Below are 6774 nucleotides of genomic sequence, written 5' to 3'. Positions count from 1 at the left end.
CCATTTATGTTGTTTTAAGTGTGCAGAAAATTTTAATTTTTGGGTTTCTTCCAACCCTCGAAATTTGTGCCTTGGAATTCGTGCCAGAATTCTCCTATAGGGTTTCAGTTTTTTCTGCAGCTGTTTCTATTCTGATTTTTTTAAAAATCAGATTCTTCTGTCTCTTGCTTTCACTTAGTTGACCTCGATCAACCTTGATTTCCGTGATGGCATCATTAACCAACATCATGTTGGAACATAGTCAGAAGTTCAATGGCCGCAACTACAACACTTGGAAACAACGTATGCTTACCATCTTTGAGTATCGTTGCCTTGATCAGCTTGTTTTGGGCAAAGAATCTCGTCCTACAACAACAGGTGATGATCAAGACAAACATGATGTGAAGAATCGAGAGGCTATCATGCTTATCAAACTCTCCGTCATAGATGATCAACTCCCACAGGTGCCTTCAGGTAAAACAGCAAAAGAGATCTGGGATCTTTTGAAGGATCTTCATGAAACGTCTAACAAGAGCCGAGCTTTCTTTTTGAAGAATATGTTTTTTTTTATCATGATGGATGAGAAGTCATCTATCCAGGCACATCTTACGAAGATCAAGGACATCCGTGATCAATTAGAAGCTATAGGCCGAACCATGGTGGAAGAGGATATGATAGTGATCACACTGAAAAGCCTTCCCAGATCCTACGAGCATTTCATTGATACGCTCAATATCTCCTCTACTAGTGTTGATTTGAAGTTTCCTGATCTTTGCAACAAGTTGCTCCAACACGATCGATGGAAGCAGCACTAGTTCATCCACTGAACAGGCTTTCACAACCTCAGCTTTGCATAAGTACAAGGGTAAAGCTCCGTCCTTCCAGCAGAAAGGACAAGGTCAAGGTCAACCTCAGCAGTCTTCTAAAAAGAAGAGCTTACAATGTTCCTACTGTCATATATATGGCCATTTGGTGAAAGATTGTTGGAAATGGATAGCATCCCAACAATCCAAACAGGGAGGGTCTCCCAGGCATGACATTGCACCCCCTGACTTTCCTCAAGATCTTCTCGATCCACATCCAGAAGAGCTTGCTCCAGATATTCCAGGCACTCTTCATCCTGCATCAGATGTTGGTACTTCTACTCTCCGGCCTAATTGGTGGGCCAAGACCATTGGTGATCTTCATGATGATGAGCTCATTGAGGGTAGATCCGTTAGAGGTAAGAGCCAACAACACAGTTAATTTTGCTCTTATGGCCAACATTCACAGTATTTATGAGCCTCAAACATATACAGAGGCTAAAGGTGTACCTGAATGGGAAAAGGCTATAGCAGCAGAGCAACATAGTCTTCTGAAAAACAACACTTGGGTATTGTCTGATCTTCCTCTAGGAAAGAAGCCCAATTGGCTGCAAATGGGTGTTTAAAGTCAAGTATAAAGCTAATGGAAGTTTTGATAAGTACAAGGCTCGGTTGGTGGCAAAAAGGTTTTTACAGAAGGAGGGCATCGACTATGAAGAGCCATTTGCTCCCACAGCCAAGATGAGTACCATTAGGCTTGTCCTTGCTCTCAGCTCAATTTGGATGGAAAGTCCATCAACTGGACGTCAAGAGTGCCTTTCTCAATGGTGATTTGCAAGAAGAAGTCTACATGACACAACCTCCAGGTTTCAAGGTTGCCGGTAAGGAACAACAGGTATGTAGACTAGTCAAAGCACTCTATGGCCTCAAACAAGCTCCTCATGCGTGGTACATCAAAATTGATAAGTACTTGATTGATCAAGGCTTTCAGAGGAGTCCTTCAGATCCCAATTTGTATATCAAACATACTAGTGATGATATTCTATTTCTTGTAGTCTATGTTGATGATCTCATCATTACTGGCAATGCAACACATCTGATCATGCAGGTCAAACATAATTTGTGTCAGCATTTTGATATGACAGATTTGGGACTTCTCCATTATTGTCTCGGTGTAGAGGTTTGGTAGATTGATAGCCACATATTCATTTCCTAGTCAAAGTATGCCAAGAGCCTACTAGATAAGTTTCGAATGCAAGATTGTAAACTTGCATCTACACCTATGGAGATAGGGCTCAAATTATCAGCCAAATCAGATTCACCTGTAGTGGATGAGTCTTCATTCAGGCAACTAGTGGGCAGCCTCATCTATCTCACCGCCACTAGACCTGACATCAGTTATGCTATGAGCTATATTTCTCGCTTCATGTTAGCCCCAAAAGTTGAACATTGGGTTGCAGCGAAGCGTGTGCTTAGATATGTGAAGGGCACTCCTGATTATGGCATTCTGTACAACAGAAGCAAAGATCCTAGGCTGGTTGGTTTTACAGACTCAGATTGGGCAGGTTGTGTTGATGATAGAAAGTCAACTTCTGGGTATGTTTTCAGCTTGGGTACAGGTGCAGTCACATGGACCAGCAAGAAGCAAGAAGCAATAGCTCTTTCCTCGACCGAAGCAGAGTATCGGGGGACTGTTAAGGCAGCATGTGAGACAATTTGGCTACATAGGATGCTTGCAGACATGCAAATGTTTCAACCAAGACCTACTCCCTTGTTTTGTGATAATCAAGGGGTTATAACATTAGCCAAAAATCTAGTCTTCCATGAGCGGACAAAGCATGTGGAGCTTCATTGTCATTTCATCCGCCAGCATGTTGAAGATGGATCAGTGATACTGCAGTACATTCCTACAGAAGATCAGACCGCAGATATCCTCACCAAGTCCTTGAGCCCGACAAAGTTTCTCAAATTTAGAGGGCAGCTTGGTGTGATAGATAGCATGACCATTAAGGGAGGGTATTAGAATATTTAATTATATTTTAGTCACCTATATTTAGTTCCTTGTTTAATGGTTATTTAGCTTTTTAGTTAATTAGCTTTTAAGCTTTATTTAGCATTTAGCTTTTTCTTTTTAATTAATTAGCTTTTAAGCTTTATTTAGCATTTAGCTTTTTCTTTTTAGTTAATTAGCTTTTAAGCTTAATTTAGCTTTTAGCTCTTTAATCTTTTACTTTAATGTTATGTTCTAATTATAGAACATCGTCTTGTAACCTCTATATATACGTGTGTATATCGTTCAATGTAATCATCCGATTATTGAATCATTCATTCAATTTATTTTTCAATTATGAGGAGAGTGGATATGTTGTTCTAACCATTTGATGCCAAATTATTGGATGCTTAATTTTATCCATGTCACAACTAGACGTTTGGTTGAATGGTAGAGTTTAGAGTAATCCATATCGAACTCTCTTTAGTCAACACCTTTTTTAAGTTTTCTTTTTGTTTCTATACTGAATGTATTGCACAATGCTTTACGTAAACTAGCTAAGGTTGGAACCCCTTGGAATTAACAGATCTTGTCCTCTTCTGTCTAGCAACTATAAACAAATTAACCTCCAAGTGTTTAAGTTCCTCTCTTTAATCAACACCTTTTTTAGTTTCCTTTTTGTTTCTATACAAAGTGTATTGTACAATGCTTTACATAAACTTGTTAAAGTTGGAACTTTTTGGAATTAAGAGATTTTGACATTTTGTCCCTCTTCTGTCTAGCAACCATAAACATATTAACTTGCAAGTATTTAAGTTATCATATTTTGATACATGCTCATCTGTGAGAATATGATTCAGATCCATTTGGGTATCTTGGATCAACATTAAAGCATTGTTTCTTCTCATGCTGTAGCAGTTTGACTTCCTTGTCTTTCAAGAGCTGTGTAGTGATATCTTGACTAGAGGACCTTGTGCCCATTTTCAAGGAGGATTAATATGTTTAGAAGGTATACATTTTCAACGAGCCATAGTTTTCACTGTTCGATATTTATTAATGTCTGCAGTTAATTGTTTCTTACTGTTTGATTCACACTTTCAATTTCTAGCTGTATTTGCCAAAAGATGCCTGAAGAATATACATTATTATACACTCTTGAGAAATATCTTGATTCAAATATCGTCAATTTTGTAAGTGTTGTAAACTTCTAAGTTTATGTTTTGATCTATGCTCTGTAAGAACATGATTAAGATCTCTTTGGGTAACTCAGATCCAATGCTGACACATTTTTTGATTTCGTTCAATTAGTTCTAGTTTTCACTGTTCGACATTTATTAATGTCTGCAGTTAATTGTTTCTTACTGTTTGATTCACACTTGCAATTTATAGCTGTATTTGCCAAAAGATGCCTGAAGAATAGATATTATTATATACTCCTAAGAAATATCTTGATTCAAATATCATCAATTTCGTAAGTGTTCTAAACTAATAAGTTTATTTGTTGATCTATGCTCCTTTGTAAGAACATGATTAAGATCTCTTTTGGTAACTCAGATCCAATGCTGACGCATTTTTTGATTTCATACTTCCAAGTGTGATCTATTGATGACTAGAGGGCTTTGCATCCATTTTTGTTGATATTTAAGATTTATTAATAATTATAGTTGATTGTTTCTTATTGTTTGATTTGTTTTTGCAGTTTCTAGATGCCAAAAGATACTTAAGAACGGGCATTCTATTCTACTCTTTGAAAACTTACCTAGATTCCATTATTTATATTTTCATTTTGTAATGGGCTCCTCTAATTTTTTATCTTCTCAACACTTAGTGAATAAAATGTTGACATGAATTTCAACTTCATAGTTTATGCAGCTAATTAACTTCCTATGTGCAACTTCCACATTTGTTTTTATGAGTGCAATCACATTTTTCTTTATGGCTATCTTTGCCTTTAACATCTTCTTATGAATGTAATTCAAAGAAACTAGAACATCCCTTAACACATAATTTTCTTTTTAATTACGTTTTTACCCTTCTGTTGTAGTTTTCCACTTGTTCCTACTGCTGTTAGTTGAAAAAGCTCACTGCTTTGAGCCCTATAACGTTGAATACCACTCGTTTGACCTTACTCTTGTCATTCTAAATGCTACAACAACAAAAATGATTTGTATTTTCTTGCTTTCTAGCGGAGGAGGATTCCTAGCCTCTATTGTCATGTGCTTCATGCACACCAGCCAAAGATGTCTTCTCACCTTTGTATCAAAGAGGATTATGTGTCTTAGCTGATTGGTTGACTTCAAACCATCAGGTGCCATTGGATTTTTGATCTGAATCAAACTTAAAATGTTCTCCTTTTCATCTGTAGACACATCCCAACTCAGAGTTCTTTATAGAAGCAATATGAATAACTTGTAGGCCTTGGATCATTCATAATAGCTACAATGTACAAGTCTCTCGCAATTGGGTTTTTGCTTACTCCTTTTTTCTTTAGAAGTCTCTGCTGCCTCACTAGTGATTCTTTCAAGTTAAATAGCTTTTAGAGGACATAAATTTAATCAGACAACACTACAAACTGTTTTGCCCGATACTTGTTTGAGAATTGTCACCTATTTTTTGACAGTCAACTTTGTCAAAACTCATAAGATTTTGAGTCTCAAACACGTCACTGGTCAAGCCATATCCATGGTTGAATTATTTTCTGTCATGGTATTTATTAGTCAAGATTGAAAAGCAAAACCATCTGCTACTTAGAAGTTCACTAGGGTGAAGTATAGGAAAAGATGGAATCTTTGTCCCACATGACCGAGGTAACATCTTCATCAGTGAGTTGGATGTTGGAAGTTAATTTAACGAAGTTTGAAAAATTTGAACCTTCCTTGTTGCTGCCAAGGCTTAGGCAACTTACCAATTCATGCAGTTGTGCTCTCTTTGGTGGGTGCTATCTCTCACTTGTCTTTGCTTTGCTCGAAGACAATAACCAATAATATTAATTAGGTGGCGATTACAACAATGTTGAAGGCATCCATTGGCAGGTAACTGTTGACAATAATACTCATAAATTATAATTGCCGATAAGTAGAATATTTAAATATCTCATATTCATAATTTGCAAAAATGAAATTATTCAAGCCTCAAAATGTCATCACACAATGAAAATTCAAAATTACAATTAATATTAATAATCTTCATAATCTTTTTCATAAAAAACATTAAGGTCAACATTTGGTTCAATTTGTTTTCTAAAATATCTATCACATATGCATAATTCCCTTGGAAGTAACAATAAATTTGATTAATTATGGCTTTGTCCACTCCTATCGACTCTCTTGCCTTGCTAGGTTTGAATGTCGACTCTCTTGCCTTACCAGGTTTGAATGCCCCTGTGCACTCTACGCATGTTGCTGCTGTTGTGTCTCTTGTTGCTACACTAGCTCCTCTGGTTGAGGATGGATCAGGTGCTCCCCCCTCGTGGGCGCCCTACCTGATGTTGTGGGTGTTGCCTCCAATTTGAAACATTTTGTTGTGGGATTGCTGTGGGTGCAGGTGTTGTGGTTGCTCCTTCTGGAGTTGTTGCCTTTGTTGTTGTGGGTGCTAAGGTACTTCCCAGACCTCTTTCTTTTGTTGGTGGGCGAAGCTTTGCTTGTGTGGCCAAATCCGTGGCTCATCCTTCTAAGAGGATTTGTCCGCTTCCTTGTTCCTAGAACTTTGTTGTGGTGGTTTGTGGTCAAGATATTGTGGAAAATATTGATTTTTACAAACGTTGTGCGTTGGTATGTAGATTTGCTAGGTTTTGGCCTTCTTTTTTGGACTTACATTGCTGGGTGAGTGATTCCTGAAAGCCTTTAGTTGCTCGTAGCATTGAGCTTCTCCTTTGTTCAAAAGGCTTTTTCATTGCTTCCTTTGCTTCTTCTCAAGACTGTGATTTGGTTTTGGGCAAGTTGTGGACTTGGGCTGTTCACTCTCTCTTTGTGAAACCCTGGGCAACTTCCTTTAACCCCCTTA

At 37.6% G+C, this 6774-nt stretch overlaps 1 long non-coding RNA gene across 1 annotated transcript; it reads left to right on the top strand.

The window, feature by feature from the left end:
• The first annotated feature begins 3670 nt into the window (after nucleotides 1-3670).
• Nucleotides 3671-4632, top strand: LOC131034866 (uncharacterized). Its single transcript, XR_009103859.2, has 3 exons — nucleotides 3671-3781; nucleotides 3881-3962; nucleotides 4472-4632. It is a non-coding gene; the product is annotated as an uncharacterized LOC131034866 (long non-coding RNA).
• Nucleotides 4633-6774: the final 2142 nt, after the last annotated feature.

This window comes from Cryptomeria japonica, chromosome 10 (assembly GCF_030272615.1).
Source record: "Cryptomeria japonica chromosome 10, Sugi_1.0, whole genome shotgun sequence".
Classification (NCBI taxonomy): Eukaryota; Viridiplantae; Streptophyta; class Pinopsida; order Cupressales; family Cupressaceae; genus Cryptomeria; species Cryptomeria japonica.
This window is presented reverse-complemented; position numbering and strand designations above follow the sequence as displayed.